This window comes from Thamnophis sirtalis, unplaced genomic scaffold (assembly GCF_051295495.1).
Source record: "Thamnophis sirtalis isolate CommonGarterSnake01/CBP01778 unplaced genomic scaffold, rThaSir2_p1.2 scaffold_5, whole genome shotgun sequence".
Lineage (NCBI taxonomy): Eukaryota > Metazoa > Chordata > Lepidosauria > Squamata > Natricidae > Thamnophis > Thamnophis sirtalis.
Genome location: NW_028261385.1, coordinates 134022766 through 134049610, shown reverse-complemented (window position 1 = coordinate 134049610; position 26845 = coordinate 134022766).

Sequence of the window (26845 nt, the reverse complement as noted above, 5' to 3'; positions counted from 1 at the left end):
TGCTTGTTTTTTTTTTTTTAATCTGAAGATAATTGCTGGAATTGCATTTGTGAATTGGGTACTCATAAACATTGAATATATAAATAAACAATGTCAAAAGAATGATTTGAGGCTTAATGTTTCCTCTCAGGGCAAAATTTGAATCCATCAGAATATTTTATATATTCATTATTCTTGTTCAAAAATGGGAAATTCCTCGGGATTGAGAGGGCTATCTGGCTCTATTCATGAGAGCATGCTCACAACTTCCTCATTGTGAGATCTATGACTATCAGTTTAATTATTTTACTTGTTTTACTTCACATTGTCTCAAGTAAAGCTTACAGCTGACACATTGTCTCAAGTAAGATTACAACTCAGCTCAGTCAATGAGCATCCCCTTACTCTTTTAATTTGTCTCACAAACGTATCTGAAGGTCTAGAATCAATGAAATTTTTTCTTAAAATGTGTTCATGTTGCATTCATAAATGTGTTCACTCTTACTGACTGCATTTCTAATTTAGTTCAGAAAGAAAGAAAGAAAGAAAGAAAGAAAGAAAGAAAGAAAGAAAGAAAGAAAGAAAGAAAGAAAGAAAGAAATATATATATATATATATATATATATATATATATATATATATATATATATATATATATATATATATATATATATATATATATATATATACACACATACATACATACATACATACATACATACATACATACATATATATATTGCACATAATTTTGGACAAAACCTCCTTTGAACTGGTATTACTTCTATGGCTTTAGGGAAATATTGTCATCGTTTCTCTAGCTATTCATAAAAATCATTTGCCATTGTCCTCCAATATATATATTTTCAATTCCCGAGTCCAGCCTACAGTCCTGATATTACCTGCTGGTTCCCCATAGCAATAGTGAGTAGACTTCAACCTTCCTAAACTCCTAAATCTAGATAAGATTAACTAAATCAGAGGTGTCAAACTCACAGCATTACATTCTCATCACATGATGTATTGTGACTTTTTTCACCTTTGCTAAATGTGGGGCAGGCGGGGTGAGCGTGTGACACATCCGGGCCAAGGGCCGTGAGTTTGACACCCCGAAACTAAGTCATGAATCCCCACATACAGTGTGCTATTACAAGATCAACAGAATGGAAAGTCAGTTCCCTAGAATTTTGAATACATTAGTGTTTAGGCCTAAATCAACTAATAATGAGAGTAGAGATTGGATGGTCGCAATCGTGAGCTATTACTTTGACAAAAAAGTTTGATCAGGAACAAAAAAAAGAGTAGACAATTGCAGGTAGAAAGGAGGGGATGGGGAGGTTTATAACTTTTTTGAAATCCCAAAAATATTTCATACCACATGATTGAAATTAAAAATAACATTAAAACTGTCAACCTAGACAATTAAATATTCGCATTCAGAATATTTATCCCAGCAAACCATATTAAATAATCAGGTATAGGTAAGTAATTAGCTCAGTTGTCAAGCAGTGTTAAATAACTATACAAGAAAGACATATGATTTTTTTCAAGTTTATCTATCTAAGAACTCAATGAAAAGCTAAGAATATCTCTAAGAATAACTCTTCACCTGTACATAAACAAGTTTTTTTAAAAAAAAAAAAACCTCACACTGAATAGTGCTCAGATTAGTTTATATCTCAGTGTTCAAGGGTAGCATCTTAAATATCTTTGAAGAATAACCTAACAAGGTTGTTAAACCACAATTTAATTTCTGTTCTAAGAAGGAGGCTCATACATTTGCAAAAACTAGGTTGCAATTGCTATTTGCCAACTAGCCCATAAAATACAACTTTTCATAAATTCCGCAGATTGTTTTTTATTTTATTTCAGGATCCAATCTGGATCGGTCACTGCAGAGGTGGGTTTCTACCAGTTCACACCAGTTCGGTAGAACCGGTTCGTCAAATCTACCGAACCGGTTAGAAGAGGTTCCACCAGTGGACCCGGAAAGCAGGCCACACCTACAGAAGAGGTTCCAAAATTTTTTGAAACCCACCACTGACACACACGCACACACACACACACACACACACACACACACAGAGAGAAAGAGAAAGAAAGGAAGGAAGGAAGGAAGGAAGGAAGGAAGGAAGAAAGAAAGAAAGAAAGAAAGAAAGAAAGAAAGAAAGAAAGAAAGAAAGAAAGAAAGAAAGAAAGAAAAAGTGAGAGATGAAAGAAAAAAAGGAAAAAGGATCAGAGAGACAAAAGGAAAGAGAGAAAGAGAGAGAGAGAGAGAGAGAGAGAGAGAGAGAGAGAGAGAGAACACATGGCCGGCAAGCCACTCCCACCAGGTCACATGGCCAGCAAGCCACTCCCACAAAGGAGGCCACACCCACAGAGTAGGTTCAAAAAATTTTTGAAACCCACCACTGGGTCACTGGCACCAGAGGTTTTGTCTTCTGAACTTTCAGACTCTTGCTGGAGTCCATCCTCAGGGGCTTATTTGTTTGTCTGCTTGCTTTTGTATATGCGATGCTTTCTTGCAACTAAGAGCACCATGGTTTTTAGCAAGACCAGACTAATCAACAAGGCCGCAATCCTTGATCCGTTTCTCCTGGCATATTCCCTTGCATGTTCCATAATAAGCAACTCAGTTTATAACTTACATTTATATTGATTTCAAGGAAAGAAAAGTGATAAGCCAGTGATTTGCCTCAAGGCTACCAATGTCACCAAGAGCAGAAGAAAAATAGCAAAAGCTTTAAATAATCACAGTTTATGTAGACTTAGGCTAATTAGTCAAATAAAGCTTGTTGAAATCGGGGGGGGGGGGGGTCCTTTTCAGTTAGCTGGTTCTCTTGAAGAGGTCAGCTCAAATGATCAGAGGGCTAGGACCGTATCCTTAGGAGTCAAAAGGTTATATGGGCTGGCTGTTTAACTTACCCATCATACTCATTTCTTAGGGCTTTCCTACTCTAATGAATATCTGTGAATGTACCTATTGTAGTTTGCATGCCATAGTTCATGGCTGAACCAATATGATTTATTCACTATAGATGGGGGAGGGAACAGTTCGAAGCAAGTTTGGTAAAGGGGGACATCATAAAAATGCATAAAATGACATGGAGAAAGTGAGTAACACATGGAGTTGGTGCTCCCTGGTGCAATTAAATGAAGAAAGATTCAGAAGACATTAAAGAAAGTGTTTCTTCACACTGCACACATTGGAACTGTGGAATTCAATCCCAAGGCGCAGGGATGACTGTTAAATTGCACAGCATTAATAGTAGATTTTTTTAAAAAATTAATTAATTAATTAATTTAATGAAAAAATGATAAGACCATACATAATTATTTATTTCTAGGAATGTTAATTTTCAACTTATCTGCCACCATTTTGGTACAGCTTGCTTCTCAGCTACTCCAGAGATATTTTGCAGTGATTTGATTTACAGTACTGATCACAGTCGCTATCCTAGCATTTTACCCCATGTATTTTAAAACTGAATAAACTCAGGTGTGAAATGAACTTACGTTTACTACCGGTTTGGTAGCAATGTGAGCGCGCGCACCATCTCCGTGCATGCACAGGACCTTCTGCACACGCGCGGAGCATCAAAACGGGATGAGTCTGCGTTACTATAAAAATTGCTCTGTGCATGTACAGAAGCCAAAAACAAGGTGGTGGTGCCGTTGGTGGCACCACAGGTGCCGCTGGAATAACTATTTGAGAGGCATGGCAAGCCTGCGTCACTGCCATTTCCAGAGACCCAGGCTGCCAAACCACTACCGGTTTGGCTGAACCTGTCCAAACCAGTAGGAACACACCACTGATATAAATAAATAAAGGAAAATAAAAATAAATGCCAGGACCTTCTTTATGCTGCCTTCAAATTTGATAGTGGAATTGAAATACCTTAGTGTTGTGGCCCAGCAGGAGCTGTTGAAGCTGCCACCAGACTCCAACAGCGACGGGCCCTCTGAGTCGGCTCTGGAGGATGTGGAGGACCCTGGACAGGGTTCCAACTCCGAGCAGGGCACAGAGAGGCTGGTTGGCCACCAGGAGGCACCTGAGCCTTGGACCAGTGGGGAGGAGACACGGGAGAGTGAGCCGGAGGCCAGCAGTGAGTTGTTCCTGAATGCACGCCATCGAAGAGCTACTAGGCATCAGGAACAATTATGCAATTACAGGAGGTAATTGCACTCAGCTGATGGTCATTAGGCTCCTCTCCAGACTACAAAAAGGCTACTTGTGCACACACCCTCTTCGCAGAAGTCAACGCAGGATTGAATGTCGGAGGACATTACTGGGTGCTTGACAGGCTGAATTGCTGCCAAGCCTTATCTGTGTTATTGCTGCCTGAGTTTGTCTGAGTTGCTGCCAAGGTCCTTATCTGTTTGTTATGCTTGGCTTTCAGCCACCGAGGTTTTGGTGTCTTTCTATTAAAGTACATTCCAGTTAAGCTTGTCTCGGCATTCATTACTGGACAGAGGAGGGGGTCAGAACACCTTTGTTACCCTCAAACTGAACTTTGTCACCAGGCTGAACTTTGTGATCAGGAAATGAAATATCTTTGTTACTTGTAGTCAGGAGAACAGAGAAACACCCTTCTTTTCAATCTGCTAATGATACTTACGTTGTCATCAGTCTGAGGATTTTTATTATCCTACTATGGATACTGTTGGAATAATGATGACAAGGAATTATACCTGACAGATACCAATTACCCTTAGAGTTTTTCAGAAATAAAGAGGTCACCCAGAGTACACAGCTAATTAACAGCAGTGGAAGTATGTTACTTAGTAACTAGATGAAGCCAAAGAAGTTTCTTTGTCTGGTTTTCTTGTTTATAGGGTGGCGGGGGGGGGGGCAGGAACTAACAGGATCTACAGTAACATTTTTATCCTATAAATAACTCGGCGTAATTTGCTCTACAGCTCAGTTTGTTTAGCAACTACAATTTTAAAACAGTCTTACTCAAAACGGCGGTGGTGAGACCCCTCCTAAAGAAACCATCGTTAGATCCAGCCATCTTAAACAACTTTCGTCCTGTCTCCAACCTTCCCTTTATCGGGAAGGTTGTTGAGAAAGTGGTGGCCTTTCAGCTTCGACGGGCCTTGGAGGAAGCTAGCTATCTTGACCCCTTCCAGTCCGGCTTCAGACCTGGTTACAGCACAGAAACCGCTTTGGTCGCATTGACCGATGATCTCTGGAGGGCCAGAGATGGAGGCTATGCGTCCATCCTGGTTCTCCTTGACCTCTCAGCGGCTTTCGATACCATCGACCATGGTATCCTTCTGCGACGACTGCGGGAGGTGGGAGTGGGAGGCACTGTTTTGCGGTGGTTCTCCTCTTACCTCTCGGACAGGTCGCAGTCGGTGTTAGTGGGGGGGCAGAGATCGTCCCTGAGGCCCCTAACATGTGGAGTACCTCAGGGTTCGGTCCTATCCCCCCTCCTATTTAACATATACATGAAACCGCTGGGCGAGATCATTCGGAGGCACGGGATAAAATACCATCAATATGCGGACGATACACAATTGTATCTGTCCGCCCCGTGCCAACTCAATGAAGCGGTGGACGTGATGAACCGGGGTCTGGAGGCCGTTAAGGACTGGATGAGTGCTAACAAACTGGTGCTCAACCCGGATAAGACCGAGTGGCTGTTGTGTTTCCCCCCCAATAATTTGGCTAATACACCAACGCTTAGGCTGGGGGGTCAAATTTTATACCCCTCAGATAGGGTCCGCAACTTAGGAGTCCTCCTGGATCCACAGCTGACTTTTGACCACCAGCTGTCAGCTGTGACCAGGGGGGCATTTGCCCAGGTTCGCCTGGTCCGCCAGTTGCGGCCCTACCTAGATCGGGGGGCCCTCACAACAGTCACTCGAGCCCTTGTGATCTCTAGACTGGAATACTGCAATGGGCTCTACATGGGGTTGCCCCTGAAGTGCATCCGGCGACTACAGCTAGTCCAAAATGCAGCCGCGCGAGTGATAGTGGGCGCACCTCGGTTCGCCCACGTTACACCTGTCCTCCGCGAGCTGCACTGGCTGCCTGTTGGTCTCCGGGTGCGCTTCAGGATAATGATGACCATCTTTAAAGCACTCCATGGTAGTGGATCTAGGTACTTGAGAGACCGCCTTCTGCCGATTACCTCCCTAAATCGACCAATCAGATCGCACAGACTGGGCCTCCTCCGAATTCCATCTGCCAGTCAATGTCGACTGGCGACCACACGGAGGAGAGCCTTTTCTGTTGCTGCCCCGACCCTATGGAACGAGCTCCCCATGGAGATCCGCACCCTCACCACGACCCAGACCTTCCGCGCAGCCCTCAAGATCTGGCTCTCCCAGCAGGCCTGGGGATAGGCTTCCAATTACCCGCCCGAGTGTTTGATTGCTGAATGAAAGCTGTGTTTTATTATTTTTCTTTTGTTCACAAAGTGTTTGTTTTGACCTTGCACTTCCCCTCCCCTGTGGTTGTAAGCCGCCCTGAGTCCCCTCAGGGAAAAGGGCGGCATATAAATCCCAATAAACCTAAACCTAAACCTTACTACTGAAGCAGTGGTGCGATCCTCCCGGTTCGGTGATCGCGCTAATTGCGCTCGCAGAGTTTGAAGAAATCTTCACTTTTGGGTTTCTTCCAAGGAGTAACACAGCTGATTCGCACGGCAATCTGCTCCGCCACGCTAATCAGCTGAGAAGATAATGGTAGGAAAATAGCGCAGGTGGGTGGGCCCATCTGATCATCGTCAAGAACCGGTTCGCTCCCAGCTGATCATCGGAGCTATTAGTTTGCCCTAACTGGTCCAAACAAGTAGAATCCCACCCATGCACTGAAGTTGATTTCAGCCCTACTAACTGAAACGCCACAATCTTAACCTGTGAACTTTTGCAAGAATCAGTCTACTTTATTCAGCAACACTTATTTGCAAACGTTTGCTAGGGATATAGAGAACTGTTTTTCCTCTTTTCTGAAGCTATTAACATTTCCCACTTCTTCCCAATATTAAATGTTTTCAATCAGACAAGTTGTATCACTTGTATTAATATATTTATGAAGCTGATTGGAGAAACTAATCAAAGCTGGGACTGGGCTATCTCACGTTGACTTTCTGATTAGCTCTAGCTCATTCTTTTCTTTAATTAAACACATGAAAATAACTATTGCAATGGTGAACTAAAGTCTGGAAGCTGTCACCTGGTAGAATCACTGGCACTAGCTCCAGTATCATGCCAATGCATTTAGAAAAATGAGTATCAATGTATATGTGTGTCTGTGTGTGTATGTACACTGTAAAGGGACACGGTGGCTCAGTGACTGAGCTTGTCGATCAGGGAGGTCAGCAGTTCGCCATTCGAATCCCTAGCACCATATAATGGAGTGAGCTCCCATTACTTCTCCCAGATTCTGCCGACCTAGCAGTTCAAAAGCATGTAAAAATGCAAGTAGAAAAATAGGAACCACCTTTGGTGGGAAGGTAACAGCACTCTGTGTGTCTTCAGTGTTTAGTCATGCCGGCCACATGAATATGTAGAACGTCTTCAGGCAGCTCTGGCTCCTTTGGCATTGAAACGGAGATGAGCACCACCACCCCCAGAGTCAGGAACAAGTAGCACATATGTGTGAGGGGTGTGAGGGTTGGAAATTCAGCCCTGTGTTTGATGAGGGGTGAATCGTGGTTTTTCCTTGGAGTATACTTTATGATTAAGTAAAATAAACCCGAGGTAGATTCTAAGAAAACACATTTTATTGTAAAATAAATAACAAACAAACTTACTGGCTAATAACTACATTCAGGTAAAGTTCCTAGCCTACCTCCTCGTGGCAGGCAAACAGAAAGAGAAAGAAGAAAGAACGGACATGCTCAGTAGGCTTACAGAGAAGAGTGAGCCTACCGTATGTCTTAGAATATAAGCACAGCTGGCAAAAAAAGAACACCGTGCCAAGGGGGATCTTTACCTTTACCTTTATGTACACTGTACACATTTTATATACCTTCCAGTTCCACTGAACACAAAGCAATTTACAAAAAGCAGGAGATATGCGTTCAGTAAAATCAGGAGCATTTAATATCAAATAACTACCCAACACACCAAAAGATTAAAAAAAGAATCCCCAAAGACTTACTGGAAGAGTCAGATTCCAAGCAATTTCTGAACAGTCAGGAGTTTCAGAGTGTTTTGTATCTTGAGAAGCAAAGTATCATTCCTATCACTTCATGTGGAGTGACAACCCTCCATAAACACTCCCCACATGGGCTTAAATAATAAAGCTAGTTGGAAGTCAAAAACCATGGGGAGGGGCTGAATATGATGAGAGCCTTTTTAATTGTACCTGAAATCAGGATTAGCAACCAGTACAAGAAATGTAGGTTGGGTATTCCTTAACCTAAATCTATTAGTACCAATCAGGAACAAGATAGAAATGTATTTCTTATAGTTCACAACCACATAGCTTTGAGAGTTGAAGTGCACTCTGGATAGTGGCAACAGACTTGAGCAAACAGGATTCAAGAGAAGGATAATCAAGAAAGGTTTCAGGGTTCAATCTGCTCAGAAAACCATGGCAACAAGTAATCAAAAGATACTTGTCATCCGAGGATTGGCATCAAGTTTGAGAGATGGCTGAGGAAGATAAACATTACTATCTAACCTAGGTTAGAGGTGAGGACTTGACAAATTATGAAACATGACATCAGAGTAGGTAAGAATGGATAGTGTCCTTCAGCCCAGTGCTGGGAGATACAGCACCAAGAGAAGTAGTTTCAGTAAGCACAATTATCAACTTCATTTCCCCTTAATGTCTTTAGCTCTTAAGTGGTTCTGATCTCCTGGTCAGTTGTTTCTGTTTAAGATATCAAGCCCCTAGAACAGGGATTTATTTATTTATTTATTTTGAGGACCCAGATTGTTATTGGGGGGAATATGCTGACTCTGTAAACCGCTTAGAGAGGGCTGAAAGCCCTATGAAGTGGTATATAAGTCTAACTGCTATTGCTATTGCTATTATTAATTAGACATATACTGCTTCATAGGGCTTTCAGCCCTCTCTAAGCGGTTTACAGATTTTTAGCAAATTGAGTCAGCAAATTGCCCCCACAGTCTGGGTCCTCATTTCACCCACCTCAGAAGGATGGAAGGCTGAGTCAACCTTGAACCGGTGAGATTTGAACTGCTGAACTGCAGATAACAGTCAGCTGAAGTGGCCTGCAGTACTGCACCCTAACCACTGCACCACCTCGGTTCCTCAGGGATATCAAACCCACGGGGTCCCAGCAGCATCACTTGATATATCAGGACTTTTTTCCCCTTCACTAAAATGGGTGTGGGCATGGCCAGTGCATGACACATCTGGCCCACAGGCCAGGAGTTTGACAGCCCTGCCCTAGAAGGAAAATGATAGATAGATAGATAGATAGATAGATAGATAGATAGATAGATAGATAGATAGATAGATAGATAGATAGATAGATAGATAGATAGATAGATAGATAGATAATGATAGATAGATAGATAGATAGATAGATAGATAGATAGATAGATAGATAGATGATAGATAGATAGATAGATAGATAGATAGATAGATAGATAGATAATGATAGATAGATAGATAGATAGATAGATAGATAGATAGATGGATGGATGGATGGATGGATGGATGGATGGATGGATGGATGGATGGATGGATGGATGGATGGATGGATGGATGGAAGGTAGGTAGGTAGGTAGGTAGGTAGGTAGGTAGGTAGGTAGGTAGATAAAAGTTCCCCTCGCACATATGTGCTAGTCCTTCCGGACTCTAGGGGTTGGTGCTCATCTCTATTTCAAAGCCAAAGACCCAGCGCTGTCCAAAGACGTTCTCCAAGGTCATGTGGATGGCACGACTAAATGCAAAAAGCCTTTCCACCAAATGTGGTTCCTATTTTTCTACTTGCATTTTTACATGTTTTCGAATTGCTGGGTTGCTGGGACAAGTAACAGGAGCTCACTCCATTACACGGTGCTAGGGATTCGAACCACCAATTTGCTGACTTTTCTGATCGACCAGCTCAGTGTCTTAGCCACTGTGCCACCACATACATATATACATACATACATACATACATACATACATACATACATACATACATACAATTTTAGTTTAAGCTATAATACACCCTTCTGTATTTGCTCCACCATGCCAAGCACTGACATCAAGTGTAGCCCTTAAATAAAGCATCCATCTGAGTTTTCACCTCTAACCTTTTTCTTCCTTTTCATCTGGAAACTAATTACATGAATGCTTCATTTCTATCAGGCCAATGTCTCAGGCTTCAGCAGATGTGTTTGCAGCAACAATCTGATTTAAAGCTGAGGGCATTTTATAATGGATCTAACAAATGCCAGCCTGGAAAATACCGAAAATGCACTTTTTTTTCCCCCCCAGCAGACTCTCATCCGAAAAACAAAGCAGCTCCTTGATGGCTTCAGAAATGTACTTCAGCATATGGAAACAAGAACTACCTATTCACCTACGAGTGTACTGTACTTCTCAAGTATATTTAATTGGTGTTTTTAGTGCCACCCAAAAGGGTAGATGCATTATTGGGGGGTTGCTAATTAGCATGAGTTGAGTTCAAGAGCCCTTGTACAAGCACCCACCTCCCATCAGAGCTTCATTATATGAATGACAGACTTTCCACTTATTAATTGGCATTAAAAACTTGTGTGTGTAAAACCTCGTACCATTATGTCAACTGGAAGTGTTAACTCCTGATTCAACTAAAGCAAATCTGCCCCAGAAAAAAAATTGCAAAGCAGCCGTCATAATAGGAACACTGGAACTTATAATTGGATTAAAAAAACAAAAAACCTCTCCATTCACTTGTTATATTTTATTTCTCACATAGTTAAATATATTATTTGCTTCCGCAGCTTTTCTGCCTAATTTGTGGAGATTTGAAAACTCTGCTGCTTCAGCACCATCAAGGCCTGCTTTTAAACTATTATGGCCAACACAAATTATTTGGACAACGAAACTGAAATCACCTGTAAATACAAATCACTGTGTTAAAAAGTAAATTAACTTCTGGTATTATAACACTTAAAAAAAAAAGAATGGCTCACATATGCTATTGATGGGTTCCTGAATTGAAAAGAAAGTAATAGTTTTACAGACCGCATCATTTTAATTTATATGAACTCCCAGTTAATTTATCAGATTAAAATGGTACCCAGTTTTCTGAGGTAAGAGTACTGTTTTATTCTTCAAAACAAAACAAAAACAAGTTGCTTATATAAATTTGAATTAAACAATTGAATCTCTTTCTTAGTTTCATTTCATTTTATGTGGAATAGTGCACATGTCCTTTATGAATTGGTATTTAAAAGTAATTACTAAAATAAAAAAAACTGCCCTGCAATTATAGATACACATATCTAAGGGTAGTAACTGAACAGATTTTCATTTACTTATTTATTGGATTTATATGCTACTAAATCCTTCAGGAGTCTCTGCAGCTTACAACAGAAGAGGGGGGGGAAAGAATAGAATTTATGTGATAATAACTCCAAGCCTGACTAAAAAGAACACACTTTTAAGACTGCACCATAAGGAAGCGTAAAAGCACTGCCAGAACTCATGAATGTGGACAGACAGCTGTTCAGAACAATCCCTTCTTCAAAATTATTCTAGTGATTGTTAATATCTACAGTTGTGAACATTAACCAGGTGTTGGATTCCTTCAGAATGAGAGCTAAAGCCACTTATTCTGGCCTCCGCACCTATTCTGCCCTTGGGCAGATATTCTAAGCCTCATTATCTTGAATCAGGAGGGCTGAAGCAGAGATGCATTTGCATTCCCTTAATTTGAATAGAACTCTATGCATTTAGGGATTATATGACCTGACATGGTTGTCAATGCAATCATACTGCATCTACTAATCTGCTGTCAAAAATTTAAAATATTGCAAAATATTTGTTTCTGCTCTGTTACATGAGAATTGCCTAATTTTCTCTCTACTCAGTGAGAATCTCATGCATTTGCTCAGTTATTTTCATCTTACTGCCAGGGGCACAAGCAGAATAACAGAGTTGGAAGCAATGGTGGGATTCAGCCAGTTCGCACCTATTCGGGAGAACTGGTCGATAGCTTTCTAAGCAGTTTGGAGAACCGGTTGTTGGAAGAAATCTCATTTTGTTTTTTTCCACTTTACAGGGCTAATCCTATAAGGAAGGCAGGAAGGAAACATTCTGGTGTTGTTTCTAGCCTAATCTTTATTGTCCTGCTTACAGAAACTGCCTCTGCGATTAACCCTTATTACATTGTAACAACTAAGGTGAAGCGCCCATCAATGTGAGTGATGTTGAGTTGGCCATGCCCACCCAGTAACATGACCACCAAGCCCCACCAACCCTGCTGATCATTAGGGCAGAGAACCGGTTGTTAAATTATTTGAATCCCACCACTGGTATGAGTGATGTCAGGTTGGCCATGCCCACCCAGTCACAGGGCTGCCAAGCCACTCCCACCTGATCACATGACCACCGAGCCACTCTCACAAAACAGGCCACACCTACAGAATAGGTTCTAAAAAATTTTGAAACCCATCACTGGTTGGAAGGGATGTTGGAGGTCTTCTAGTCCAACCCCCTGCTCAGGCAGGACACCCTAAACCATTTCAGACAAATGGTTGTCCAATCTCTTCTTAAAAACCTCCAGTGTTGGAGCACCCACAACTTCTGGAGGCCAGTTGTTCCACTGAATGTTCTAATTGTCAGGAAATTTCTCCTTAATTGGTTATCTCTTTGATTAGTTTCCATCCATCCACCAACATCTAGAAGAGCCAATTCAGCATGATTTCAAGTCCCTTCTCCCACTTTTAGATAACCACAGCATAAACATGGTCTGTAGAAATCTTTTTTTTCTAGCATGTCCCCATCATGTTGCTTGGTTTCATCTCATCCCCAGCCCAACTATGAGTCAAACTTAACCCATTGTTTGTAACAGCACTGTTCAATAAGATCTTCCCATTTACTGTTCAAGGGCATCTCAAGGTGGAAAAAATGAGTTACCCATTGCCTCAGAGAAAGTCAGGAGGTTGCAGTCATAAGGATCTGTAAAGGGGATAGCAAATTTCATGCTGGTGTTGTTTTCTGCCCTTGAGATTGGATGGAGACAACAATGAAGACAAGACCCAAAGCTAAGTTGCAGCTGAATCTTCTGTTGTCCCCCTCAATTAGACATTTTAATCACACAGACTTTACCAAGCTCAATTGTGCAACTATGTGTAGTAATATGTGCAAATAAACAATGGGATGGATCTTCATTAACTCAGTAGTATCTTCCCAGTTTCCAAGGAAGGACGTAACACCCATTCATGCTTCAGAACGTAGATATACCGACTTTGACATTTTAAACAAGACTGAGCTAGTCACGCACAAAATAGCTGAACCAATTTTCTTAACAGCTGAAAAACACTTGGCTAAGTAGAAAATAGCTGAACCAATTTTCCTCAAACTTTTTACAGAGCAATCCAGCTCTGGGAGAGGAATGAACCGGCTATTAAATGCCCAACTGAAGTTTCTTCTTGAAAATGTTACCCGACGTTTATTTATTTATGCATTCATTTGAGCTTGTCTTGTCTTAGAAATATGCAAACAGAAGTAGACAAAAGCATTAAATTATAACAAGGTATAGGCTTAAAAATAAAAATTAATCTAAGCAACATAGAAGAAAGGCAGTGACAATAGCAATAGCAACAACAATGAGAAATCCATTTAAGGAGCCCAAGGGAACCCCCTCTCAGTCAACTTTTCTACCCCAAAAGACAGAAAAAGAATAAAACAGCTGTGGGAGTGTAAAATAGGCTTCTCTGAATATGGATTACTAAAGCATGTTACTTGGCAGATGCCACTCCAAATTCCCCTTGATCTCAACTCAGAAAAGACAAAGAGCACAGTCTGTTCTACAGTCTTTCAAGGCCAGAGGAGGCTGTGTGAAACTCCAGAACAGAATAACAGAGTTGGAAGGGACCTTGGAGGTCTTCTAGTCCAACCCCCTGTTCAGGTGGGAAACCTTATACCGTGGTGGCACAGTGGTTAAAATGCAGTACTGCAGGCTACTTGACTGCCACAGTTCCACCACAACACCGCGTTCGACTAAACCGCGCTCGACGAAACCGTGTAGCTGACATCATCAACAGGGCGACAACAGCGCGGAGACAGAAGCACGCTGTAAACGCTAAACCTAAAATTAACCACTAAACCTAACCCCCCTAAACCTAATCCTAAACCTAACCCTAAACCTAACCCTTAACCTAACCCTAACCCTAAACCTAATCCTAACCCTTAACCTAACCCTAAACCTAACCCTAAAGCTAACCCTAAACCTAACCCTTACCTTAAGTTGAATCGGCTTGCTTTCAAAGCGTTATTTAAAGCGCCCTTCTTTCTCCGCGCTCGCTGTTGTCGCCCTGTTGATGACATCAGCTACGCGGTTTAATTGGGCGCAGCTTAGTCGAGCGCGGTTTTGTCGTGCTACAGACTGCCACCACCTGCACTTTGGCAGTTTGAGTCTCATCGGCTCAAAGTTGACTCAGCCTTCCATCCTTCTGAGGTTGGTAACATGAGGACCCAGATTATTGGGAGCAATGTAAAAAAAATTATCTGTGAACCACTTAGAAAGGGCTGTAAAGCAGTGTGAAGTGGTATATAAGTCTAAATTCTATTGCTATTTCAGACAAATTATTGTCCAATCTCTTCTTTAAAACTTCCAGTGTTGAAGCATTCATAATTTCTGGAGGCAAATTGTTCCATGGATTAATTGTTCTAACTGTCAGGAAATCTCTGCTTAGTTCTAGCTTGCTTCTCTCCTGAACTAGTTTCCATCCATTGCTTCTTGTACTACCAACAGGTGCTTTGGAGAATAAGTTGGCCCATTTTTCTGTGTGTGGCAACCCCTGAGATATTGAAACATTGCTATCATGTCCTTCTTCCCCTTGTACTTCTTTTCATCAGACTAGACATAGCCAGTTCCAGCAACCGTTCTTTATTTGTTTTAACCTCGAGTCCCCTAATCATCTTTGGTGCTCTTCTCTGCATGCTTTCCAGAGTCTCAACATCTTTTTTACATCGTGTTGACCAGAACTGGATGTAGTATTCCAAGTGTGGCCTTACCAAGGCATTATAAAGTGGTATTAACACTTTATGTGATCTTGATTCTATCCCTCTGTTAATGCAGCCTAGAACTGTGTTGGCTTTTTTGGCAGCTGCTGCTCACTGTTGGGTCATATTGTCCACTAGGACTCCAAGATTCCTCTCACAGTTATTACTATTGAGCCACCACCTATACTGTACCTATGCATTTTCTTCTTCTTGCCTAAATGTAGAACCTAGTACATTAGGTAGAACCTGGTAGTGGATCTGGGTACTTGAGAGACCGCCTACTGCCAATTACCTCCACACGACCTATTAGATCTCACCGATTAGGCCTCCTCCGGGTTCCATCTGCGGGTCAATGCCGACTGGCGACCACGCGGAGGAGGGCCTTCTCGGTGGCAGCTCCGACCCTATGGAACAATCTCCCCGCGGAGATTCATACCCTCACCACTCTCCAGACCTTCCGCACAGCCATTAGAACCTGGCTATCCCGCCAGGCCTGGGGCTAAGATTGTACCCTCCCGAATAGTATGAATGTTGTGTTTTCTTTTAATTATGTGTTGTCGTATATGTAAAAATTTGTTTCCCCTTTCCCTTTTGGATGTGAGCCGCCCTGAGTCCCCCCAGGGAAAAGGGTGGCATACAAATAAACTCCTGAATCCTGAATCCTGAACCTTACTTTTTTCACTATTGAAATTCATTTTGTTAGATAGTGCCCAATGTTCACGTCTCTCAAGGTCCTTCTGTATTTTAAGCCTATCTTCTGTATCTTAAGCCTATCCACGGCTGGTTGAAAACTATGATATCTCTTTCCACAAGCAAGCCTACCTAGAAGTAGCTGCTACTATTACCACCCTTCCCATTATTCTTGTTGCTACTGTTAAAGACAAATCCAGACCAAAAAGATTTCCAGGCTCACAAGGATTGTGCTTTGTGTATGGTGTGAGATGTTATCAAACATCTACATCAAGGCAACACTGTCTGAGGGATATAGGAACTGTAGTCCAACAATGCTAGAAAATACAAGATGGAGGAAGGTTAAATTTGTAACCAAGTATTTGCTTTTTTCAGCTCCCTTTTCAGTACCTACTGAATTTTTTTCAAATAATTGAAACTGAGCTGTCAATAATACTAACTAGAACAAACTTTTAGTTCATAGTATCATGCTAATTAAGGTATTAATTCTGCTTGGATCCTATAAATCCTTTTCATCGCCATTATGAACATGAAAACATCTGGATAGTTTAATCAATAATATAAAATATTTTTAGAGTCACAAGATTGTGATGAAACAACTCAAGTATTCTCTGGTATTTCTGGAATATGTTCTAAAGCCACCTGACAATAAATTCCATGGAACTTATTAGCAATTACTTCTTAATTGAAATACATAGGTTCGCATCATTGATCTATTTCTGTGCTAATGGCAGCTCGTTACATTAAGACATCATGTTCTATTTTTAAGCATTATGGTTAGGCTCTGGGCCAAAGTTCATTAAAATGTTTCCATAGTTTCCCAGAGAAAAACTTTTTCAAGAAATGACCAGTAAAGTAACATTTCTTGATTGAATCTGAGGTAAAGAAAGGAACATTTTGACAGATTGGGATATTGAGCCTGCTACCTTTAATAGGGCAGAAGGCTACTACTCTGCAGTACAGCTAGTCCTTGAGTTACAACCATTCATTTAATAACCATTCAAAGTTACAACAGCACTGAAAAAAGTGATTGTTTTTCACACTTACGATCTCCATGGTCACATTATCAAAATTTGGATGCTTGGCATCTGGTTCATATTTATGACGGTTACCATATTCCAGGGTCCTGTGATTACTTTTTGCCATCTTCTAACCAGTAAAGTCAGTGGTGGGTTGCAGGCGGTACGCCCCGGTACAGGTGTACGGTCTTCAGGTCTCCAAATTACGTAAAGCATATCCTAACATGCTACCTTTCATATCCCATCTAGAATTCAATGGGCCAGAGCAAACTTGGTAACTTTAAGATTTGTGGACTTCCCAAAATTTGCCATGGCTGCCTGAGGAATTCTGGATATTGAAGTCCACAAGTCTTAAAGTTGCCAAGTTTGGAGACCCGTGGGCAGGGGTGGGTTCCGGCAGTCACTACTGCCAGTTCGCTCGTGATCGCGCACGGTTGATGCATGCTGCACGCACATGTGCAGTGTAATAAAAATTGTTCTGTGCATGCGCCAAAGCAAAAAAACCAAGATGGCAGTGCCTACAGCGCCACCAGGAGAAACGGTTAGGGGCGTGGCAGGCCTGGGTCGCTGCCGACTACAGCGACCCAGTCCCCCAAAACACTACCGGTTCGGCCAAACCAGTAGAAACGCACCACTGCCTGTGGGTTAGAGTATTATTCCAAATACCTTCACTGACTTCAATGTGAGAGAAGGCAAAACTAATAAATTGGTTAATTCAAAGGAGGGCTTTGGGTGCTTCGCTCCTAAAAAAAATCCAGAATTGGATCCTGGGTTAGTCAATCATGTTTATGGTAGTGCCTTAGATTTACTGCTCTTTGCCAGGCTGTTTAACTGCTCCACAGCAGGCAGAACACAATCCTTTTCAAGCAAGGAATAGCTATATAAATTGACTGAGGCAAATGAATGAAAAGTTCAGTGTCCGTGTTTGTGTATGTATGAATATGAACCGGAAAAATCAGATGTGGGAGAAAATGAAATAGATGAGTCCCTCCATTCTTTAGCAAGACCTGGATAAGTGATGAAATCTAACAGAAGTTCATATGCTAAAATCTTCCTAAAATTAATGAAGAAAAAAATCACATTTTCTGCATTTATGGAAACATGAAAAATATCTAAATACTGATCTTGCCTGGCAGCAAATCTGACATTGCTAAATTCATTATGGAATGAAAATGACTGAAATAGCCAGTGCTTCTGGGAAAAGTTTTTTTTTTTTTTTTTTTTTAAAGGAGGGGGTGGAATGAATGATTCAGTATAATATTTCTTTGGGATCTAATAAATGGAGCTGCCAGCTTCATCTTTACAAGCACTTTAATTTCAAGAGACAAAGGTCTCATTTCTAATATTAGTATTCTATTCATTGGAAATTACGTTTTAACCTAGTGAGCCCCATATGCCAACTGATGTCAGCAGCAACCAATTTACACCTGAAAAAGAATGTTAGGAGTGAACAATTTGCTCTACACAATCAGACTACCAGTCACTCTGAAATCAGCAAGGGATCCTGGTGTTGATTAATAATTAATATCCAATATGCAGACAGAACCAATTAGACCCACAATGCCTGAGCTTTTAATTTCAACTTCTCTTCACTTTTATTTATCTTTGGCTCTCCATCCACATGTTCCCTTGAAAGGGAGACTTGGTTCAGTTCCAAATATATATTTTTTTTAAAAAAAAATTGTATCATTCTGTCCTTGAAGTATTTTGGAGCAACTATTGCTATCTCCAAAATCTGCAAAGATTTGTCTCCTTCTTAAAAGCTGCCTTCCTTTAAGCAACGCCAATTGCTTTTCTTTTTTTAAGGGGAAAAAAAACAAGAAACTCATTTTCTGCCCTCTCACGAGTTCCCCATAATTCAAGAAGTCTGCCCCCAGAGATAGGAATGAACTTATAAAAGGCCTGCATTAAAACAAGTAATGCTGGATAAACACCTTGCTGGTTTTTCTTACCTTAAATGGATTTTACAATGCTCGGTGTTTACATTTGATGCATCTGTGACGACGTGACTGAGCATAGCACAAGCAAAATGAGCTGACTGAGGGCAGCAGATTCATATGCAGCATGTCTGAATTATTTATAACAAATTGTGTGCTGATACACACCAGCAATATACATTCAGATCTGTTTAGGGCCACAATTTCTTCATGCTGGCAGTTGCTCTGAAAATCTCATACTGCCAATGCTGTAAAAAGTGTATGTACTCTCTCTTTGTGTGTCTGTGTGTGTCTGTGTGTGTGTGTGTGTGTGTGTGTGTGTGTGTTTGAAAAGGCAACGTGGCTCTGCATGTAATCAAACTTGCGTCACAACTTGTGTATTGTGTCACAACCCCTTGGTATGCCCAAATATGGGAGGGAGCATATTGCTTCCCTTTTCTGTCTATCGGTTCACTCTGGGAGCCATCCAGGCAGAAAGTCATTTTTTTATGTTGGCTTGTTTATTTATCAGCACATAATTTATCAGCACAAATGCAATATATATACATACATACATACATACATACATACATACATACATACATACATATACATATATACACACACACACACATATATACACACACACACACATACATATAGCGATAAAACTTTAAAGGACATCATCTGACCTTCTTCATAGACACTAACTGTTTTTTAAGGTTGCTCTTTCATTTGGTTTATCAAAAAATCTTTGGAGAACAAAATAGTCCGAAGCAGGCAAATAATGTTGCCAATTCCAAATTAGGTCATTGTTCCATTTAGAATAGGATAGAATAATAGAGTTGGAAGGGACCTTATAGGTCTAGTCCAACCCCCTGCTTAGGCAGGAAACCCTACACCATTTCAGACAAATGGTAATCCAACATCTTCTTAAAAACGTCCATTTTTGGAGCATTCACAACTTCTGGAGGCAAGTCGTTCCACTGATTATTCCACATTTCTCCTTAGTTCTTAAGTTGCTTCTCTCCTTGATTAGTTTCCAACCATTGCTACTTGTCCTACCCTCATCTGCTCTGGAGAATAGTTTGGCTCCCTTTTCTTTGTGGCAATTACTGAGATATTGCAACACTGCTCTCATATCTCCCCTAGTCCTTCTTTTCATTAAACTAGACATACCCAGTTCCTGCTACCGTTCTTCATATGTTTTAGTCTCCAGTCCCCTAATCATCTTTGTTGCTCTTCTCTTTATTCTTTCTAGAGTCTCCACATCTTTTCTACATTGTGGTGACCAAAACTGGATGCAGCATTCCAAGTGTGGCCTTACCAAGGCATTATAAAGTGTTATTAACACTTCATGTGATCTTGATTCTATCCCTATGTTTATGTAGCCTAGAACTGTGTTGGCTTTTTTGGCAGCTGCTGCACACTGCTGGCTCATATTTAAATGGTTGTCCACTAAGACTCCAAGATCCCACTCACAGTTTATACTACTTATACCAGTATTGTTGATTCTAACATACAAGATACCCTCAACTAATAATCGTTTTTTCACTGCAGATTCCTAAAAAAATATTCCCTATTTATCCAACTTTTCCTCCAAGGTGTACATACAGGTCCCTAGATATTCTTTCTCCCTACCCCCCCTTTACATATTTAATTCTGAAGGAACATGAGGTAGTTCTGACCAAATCCCAGAGGATGTGATCTTTTTTCCCCCACAAAGTAATCTTCATTTGAAAATACAGGTAGTCCTCGACTTACGACCACAATGGAGGCTCAAATTGATGTTGTAAAATGAGAAATTTATCAAGTGAGTTTTGCCCTATTTGACGACCTTTCTTGCCACATTTGCTAAGCGAATCGGTGCAGTTGTTAAATTAGTAACACCATTGTTAAGTGAATCTGGCTTTCCCATTTGCTTGTCAGAAGGTCACAAAAAGGAATAACTTGACCCATGGACACTGCTGTCATAAAAATGAAACAGTTGTCAAGCATCCAAATGAAAAGCACATGACCCTGGGGGATGCTGCAACGGTCATAAGTTTGAAAAGTGGTCATAAGTCACTTTTTTCAGTCCCATTGTAACTTCAAACGGTCACTAAGTTGAGGACTACCTGTACAGTACAGCAGCCTTCTTAAGAGCTCATGAACCTAGGACCATCAGGGAAAACTTTGTCAAAGCAATTCTCTTCAATAATAAAAAATTCCCACTTGCCCAGGCTGAATTCAGAAACTTTTGCCAAGAGTAAAAATAGCTCAGAATCTCAAATCAGAAGGCTGCGTTGCTGGAGTGACTGGTTCAGAGGTGGATTCCTACCAGTTTGAACCAGTTCTCCCAAACTAGTAGTGCTGCCTTCGAACAGAGAGCAAACCGGTTCTCTGTTTTTTTTAAAAAGAGAGCCTGCCCGCCCGCCCCTGGGTTATACTTACCATATTTTTCAGAGTATAAGACGCACCTTTTTCCCTCAAAAAAGAGGCTGAAAATCTGGGTGCATCTTATACACTGAATATAGCATATTTTGTCTCCCGAAAACCCTGCCCCCTTCACCAAAATGGCCACGCAGAGCCTGTGGAAGGCTTTCAGAGAGCTCCTGGGGGGCTGGGGAAGGCAGAAATGAGCAAAAAATGGGCTGTTTTTTGCTCAATTGTGCCCCCACCCCACATCCCAAGAGTACTCTATAAGCCTCCTAAAGGCTATGCATGCAATTTGTTTGACAAAAAACGTGCCCGTTTTTTGCTTGTTTGGGGGGGGGGGCACCTCCACAGGAGCACTCTGCAAGCCCCCTAAAGGCTATTCATGTGTTTTTTTGGGGGGGAACGGGTCCATTTTCACAAACAACAGGCCATTTTTGGGAGATTTGCAGAGTGCAAAAAGGTTTTTTTTTAATTTGCCTCATCAAAATCTTGGTGTATCTTATACTCCGGTGCGTGTTTTACTCTGAAAAATATGGTACCTTTATTCCAGCTTCCAAAGCCCAGCTGATCCAGGGTGGCAGATTGAAATGCCGCTCTTCAGCTATTTTTCTGAGTAATGTTTGTTCAATTTTGTGTGCGCGCTCAGCGAACCGGTAGTAAACCGGTTAGTAACCCACCAGACCGGTTGCAATGAAAGTCTTTTTTTAAAACAAGTTGTTAGTCCCAAATAGTCTTCTAACTGCCTTTTTGTTTGACAATCTGTTTTTTTTTCCTTCTTAAAGGATAAGCCCTGCATTTAGCTAAGCAAGCTGAACTGAGGTCATCTCAGTTCTAAATTAACATCTAGATCACATTGTTTTGATGAAAAAAGCCTAACCTGAACTTTTTGTATGCGGGGCAGGTACCCGTATAACCACGTCCAAATCAGCACCATCTTCCTCTCCCCTATGATTATCCGCTATTAAAAGAATGCAAAAATTTACCACAAACTGTGCTTCGTACAATTTCTATATCATAGTCATTTCCCTTTAGGTCATTGTACAACCCTACTTTTAAATAGTACATAAATAGAAGTAATCAGAACGAAACGTAACCTCGTGGATCAGTACAACAGTGTACCGGGGGCGGGTGGGGGGAGAGAGAGACACAAAATACAATATATACAGCCCTCTTCAAATCATAAGCTCCACAGGACTTTCATTATCTGCCATTTAAAACAGTGAAAATGAACTTTCAAAGATAACTTGTAGTACCCATGTTTCCCCAAAAATAAAACTGGGTCTTATTTTCTTTTGGGCCCCAAAATAAGCATTAGACTTTTTTTTTTCCATGAATGGGAGGCCCACTTCTTCTGCTTGCCCACAATGGGGCAGAAGGCCACGTGGCTTGCTAGTGCCATCGCCACAAGGCAGGTAGGGTGGAACTGCCCCACACGCACCCCACAGCAGTTTCCCTAAGGGCCCCCACAGCCAGGCCACCTATGCTCCATCCACTGCCTTGCCTCATGGCTGCGGCACCAACACACTGCTCGGCCTTCTGCTCCATTGTGGCCGTGAGCAAGCAGAAGTGGACCAGAGGCCACGTGGTCTCCTGCTGCAACATGGATGTTGGTGATTCCTCCACAAGGCAGGCGTCGGGGCTTGGATGGCCTGACTGTGGGGGGCCCTGAGGTAAGCCGGGGCAGGGCACATGGAGCAGCTGCATCACACCCGCACATATCCACATCACCTCATAGCCATGGCATCATGAGCAACCAGACGGAATTGGCATGTGGCCGGCTGCACAAGCTTAAGTAAGCCTTATTAGGGGGTGGGGATAAGGCTTATATTAGACTTATTTTTTCCAGTTAGATCTTATTTTTGGGGAAAACTGGATTACTCCTATAGTACATCAACATCTTTGCTGATGTCAAGGAGACTTTTCATATTTAGGTAGAATAATGTACCTTGACTTCTGAGTTTATGTGTTCATGTGCATATTTTTATCTTTCTTTACCAGGAGAATACTTAGGTACTCATGTACAGGGCTATGGTTTCAGAGACACTGTGGAATCTCAAATTCTGCCATCACGAGATTTTCTGGGTTCATCTTGTGCCTCCCACAGACAGTAAAATGATCTGTGATAGCTATAGGTCTGGTTATAGCCCTGTTTTGGTGACTTGTGGGTATTCCGGGAATATGCGAACTGTTCAATGTCTTACAAGATCTGGAAAAAAATTAACACTTGATTATGAGATTTAAGGATTAGATCTAATTTAACTGTAGAAAAAATGTGGATTTTTGAGAGATTAATATAAATATAAATATTGAAGGTATAGAATATTTATTAATATTTTAAGATGATTTAATTACCAATTACTCATTTAAATTAGAGAGAGGTTGTGGTATTGTATTATTATTTCTGTACTGAAAAAAGTTGGAGGTGACTTTTGTTATTTATTTGTTTGATGTACTTCTGCCACTTTTTCACCTGTCCCGTTGTTCCCTCCCTTTTCCCCCTTTATGTTAATTTGTATTTTAATGTTTGCTTTTGAAACTTAGTAAAGAGAAACTTAATAACTTGTAAAAAAGTAAATAAAAAATATCTATCCAACTTGGTCTTTCCAGTGTGGCAGTTCTGATATCAGGAAATTAATGGTTGCCAAGTTTTCCACTGGGACTTAGATGGGTCTAATCCTTTCTTCCAAAAGCTGGCAAAATTTATTCTGTTCGTTTACGCTCTCTCTCTCTCTCTCTCTGCCCCTCCCTCCCCACTCTCTCTCCACCCTCTCTGTGGGCATGCAAGCTGTCACCCCAGTTCAGCTCCACCATGCCCCTCGCCAACCAGCTAGTCATTGAGTCTCTGTTGCGCATGTGTGAAGTGCATGCAGGGGGATGTGCATGCATGTATGGGGGTGTGAGTGTGGTGGGGTGCATAAGCATGTGTGGGGTAGGGCGTGTGCAGAGGGTGTGCACATGCATGGAGCATCAGGGTCAGGGGTGGGTTTCAACCGGTTCGCGCCGGTCCCTGCGAACCGGTTGGTCAGCGAACCTGGAAGTAAGTAACTTCTGGGAACAATAAAGGGCCCACCCACCCGCCCGTGCTCCTTACCGGTCTTTGAAGGCTTCTGCGCTTCCACGCAGGGGCATGGCACATACAGCGCCTGCGCGATTCTCCGCGAGCAGCTGGATGGCACATACAGCGCCTGCGCAAGTCTCCGCGAGCAGCTGGAGCATCGCGCAGGCGCTAAGATGCATGCGTGAACTGTGCGCGTGCATGAGGACGCCGCCGGCTCCATTCCAACCGAACCGGTTGGAACGGGATTAGCAACCCAACCCTGATCAGGGTGCATGCGTGATTTTGGGGGGGTTCTAGCGCACATGCATTCTCAACTGCACATGCACTCTTTGGGCACTCGGTCCGGAAAAGGTTAGCCATCACTGACTTAAAGCACTTCCACTCTCCCCACCCTCTTGATTTTCCAGCTCAGGGGAAAAAATGTTTTCCTAGGAAGTCCTCCTAGGAATTAAAGCATTATTGCAAAATGTTTTTTAGTCAGTCTACTGAATATAAACACAAAGCTGCAATCAAGATGAAAATCATACAAAGTTTATTAAAAACATTTCAAGACAGACTTTAAAAAATACACAATGAGTTTAGAATCTGTCATTTATACTCTTCAGTTAAAAAAAAGTACTTTCATCACAAAACTACCAATTCCAATCAAGTTGTTTATGCAATGCCACCATAATCCCCCCCTTAACAGTTCCATAAACATCTTTCTCATAATAAAGCACTGTTCCTCTATATATTCTGTTACTACACTGGTAACAAGAATGTTTAACATGTTTTTCATCTATTTTTCTCTTTATATATTGTATGTCTTATTTATGTTTATTAATGAACATGTATTTTGGTATCTTCAAAGTACTGCTGATGTGTTGTTTTGTTATCTCAAGTGCAATAAGGTAAGCCATTGTGTAGTATTTGTGCAATTCATTTGTGCAGAGGCTGAAAGGTAGAAGGCTGATACATGATTTAAGCAAAAGACTTCAGATTTAAAAATGTAATTAATTATAAGGCATCCAAAAACCTCTGTGCTATTTTGTGAAGATTTTCAGCTTTCAAAAGATAAAGTTGGGAGAATGTGTAGGTAGGTAGAGAAGGTGTGTGTGTGTGTGTGTGTGTGTGTGTGTGTGTGTGTGTGTGTGTGTTGTGGAGAGAGAGAGAGAGGTAATCCTTGACTTACAACACTTCAGTTCAGATGTTTGACTCATACTTATGACGGTTGCAGTGTCCTGGAATCATGTGATCATATTTTGCAATCTTTGACAAGCCAAGTCAATGGGGGAAGCCAGATTCTCTTAACAACCATGTTATTAATTGAACAACTGCAGTGACTCACTTAAAAACTACAGCAAGAAAATGGGGGGTGGGGTGGGGGGAACTGAGAACTCTCTCTCTCTCTTAGCAACAGAAATTTGGAGTTCAATTGTGGTTGTAAGTTGGGAAATGTATGTATGTATGTATGTATGTACGTACGTATGTACGTACGTACGTACGTACGTACGTACATACATACCCTATTTCCTTGAAAATAAAGGCTATCCCAAAAATAAGCCTTGGCATGTTTTATGTGTGTGCCTAATATAAGCCCTACCTCCCCCCCAAAAAATATTTAAGAGCCTACGGAGCTGGCTGCCCACCCATTCCGTCTGGTTGCTTGTGGTGCCATGGCTTATCTCAGGGTCCCCGTATCCAGGCCATCCATGCCCCGACCTTTGTCTCACAGCAGCAGCACCAACAGCCATGTACAGCAGGAGGTGGGATTCAAATAATTTAACAACAGGTTCTCTGCCATAATGACCAGCAGGGTAGGTGGGGCTTGGTGGTCATGTTACTGGGTGGTCATGGCCAACTCAACATCACTCACGTTGATGAGCGCTTCACCTTAGCAGTTACAATGTAATAAGGGTTAACCGAAGAGGCAGTTTCTGTAAGCAGGGCAATAAAGATTAGGCTAGAAACAACACCAGAATGTTCCCTTCCTGCCTTCCTTACAGGATTAGCCCTGTAAAGTGGAAAAAAGGTAAAATGAGATTTCTTCCAACAACTGGTTCTCCAAACTGCTTAGGAAGTTACCAACTGGTTCTCCCGAATAGGTGCAAACTGGCTGAATCCCACCACTGATGCCAGCCCACTTCTCCTATTTGCTTGTGGCCTCAACAGAGCAGGAGACCAAGTGGTGTGCCGGTGCCACAACTGTGAGGCAGGTGTCAGTGCATGGATGGCCCGGTTGTGGGGGCCCTGAGGTAAGCCTGTGCAGACTGCCTGGGGCAGCTCCACCCCACCTTGCCTTGTGGCCACAGTCAAGGAGAAGAAGTGGGCCAGCAGCCATGCGGGGGTCCTGTTGGACAGGGCTGCCAGAGGCTCCACTGCAAGGTTTCGTTTCATTTCGTTTATTGGTTTTGTATGCCGCCCACTCCCGTAGGACTCCGGGAGGCTCACAATAAAACAGGGGAGGGGACAAATAAGACAAAACAAACAATATTAAAATGCACAACAGTCACAATTGAAGCATGGCTGGATACTTCAACAGCCCCCAGCCTGCCGGAACAGCCAGGACTTAGTAGCTTTACGGAAGGCCAGAGGGTAGTAAGGGTCCAGATCTCCACGGGGAGCTCATTCCAGAGGACCGGAGCAGCAACAG